Source organism: Austrofundulus limnaeus, unplaced genomic scaffold (genome assembly GCF_001266775.1).
Source record: "Austrofundulus limnaeus strain Quisiro unplaced genomic scaffold, Austrofundulus_limnaeus-1.0 Scaffold115, whole genome shotgun sequence".
Classification (NCBI taxonomy): Eukaryota; Metazoa; Chordata; class Actinopteri; order Cyprinodontiformes; family Rivulidae; genus Austrofundulus; species Austrofundulus limnaeus.
This window is the reverse complement of record NW_013952517.1, coordinates 1,339,489-1,340,733: the sequence shown is the minus strand read 5'-3', so window position 1 is coordinate 1,340,733 and position 1,245 is coordinate 1,339,489. Positions and strand designations below refer to the sequence as shown.

General features: G+C 34.4%; 1 protein-coding gene across 10 annotated transcripts in view; it reads left to right on the top strand.

Moving 5' to 3' along the window:
• The window catches only part of LOC106521789 (ELKS/Rab6-interacting/CAST family member 1), a gene marked incomplete in the record, with an annotated part of 136,158 nt that overhangs the window by 14,051 nt on the left and 120,862 nt on the right, over positions 1–1,245 (top strand).

Here is a 1,245-nt window from a genome sequence, read left to right as displayed (position 1 = left end):
TTTTCAGCTATCTTTCTGATCGTTGCAGCTATTCTAATTAAATTCTCTGTTTCTTCTATCCTTTAGCTAATCTAACCTTTTCATGTTTCTTTTAGCTGTTTTTACAATTTTGCTATTGTTAGCTATTTTCGGCTAATTTTAGCTTTTCAGCTAAATTCACCTGTTTGTAACAAGTTCAGCTACTTCTTTCAGCTGGTTAGTTCAGCAAACGTCCTCTTTTAAAAATAATTTTTCCTAAATTCAACTTTTTCAGCTCCTTTTTAGCTACTTTTCTGCTAATTTCAACTTTTTTGGCACTTTTGCAACAAATTGCAAAATTATTGTACATCTTTTCTTTATTTCCTGCCAAAATCTTTCAGCATTAAGCATTCACACTGCATTTTTGCAGGAAGTGCAACGTTTTTAATTAAATTGGAGGCAATTACAAACCTAAAATAATAAATAATCTGATCTTAGAAAAGAAAAATGAGTCGGTTGTGTTTGACAAACAACAAATTTAGTCACGCAGATAAATTTTGCTCCTGCCCTCAGGATGTGGGATGCTTGAAGTGAATTTAGCCAACTGTTCAATGAATGTAATTGTCTTCTGAAGCCTCCTTCGGCTCAATAAAACAAGAACAGTGTGGGCATTGATGGAGTATTTTTAAAGGTTTGCTCTCCCACTATCTCTGTATCATCATGACTCATCACCTGAGAGCTCATCTCCTCCAGAAGCAGCTGTCCTCTTCCATTTTCATCTTCTTACTTCTCAAACCAAACTTCTCCTGTCACGTCACCCTTTGCTCTCATCTGATTTATTTTGTATATATTTAAAATGTTTATTCTCATGAAAAGAATTCTTGTTGCGTTATTTGTAAAAAGACGTGACTGAGGTTTAGTCGAACCGAAGCGGAACACGCTGATGAAAAATTAATGCAGGATATTTTTAATTCTTTAATAGGCTGCTCATGTCAAGACGAATTAAATAATTAATACGAGGAACGTTTTCTCATAAATAATGAATCATGTTATGAGGTTATCTCCTTGTGTTTTTTTTATTTCATTTATTGATCATGAATTATTGCTGAGTCATGTTAGGGCTGAGCCTAAAATAACTCATGTCCTTTTATTTACTGCACAAAGACAGCTAAAAGTACAGAACTTCATCACCTGTTTTAAAGTAAAGCATTTTATCTTGTATGTGTGTGTGTGTGTGTGTGTGTGTGTGTGTGTGTGTGTGTGTGTGTGTGTGTGTGTGTGTGTGTG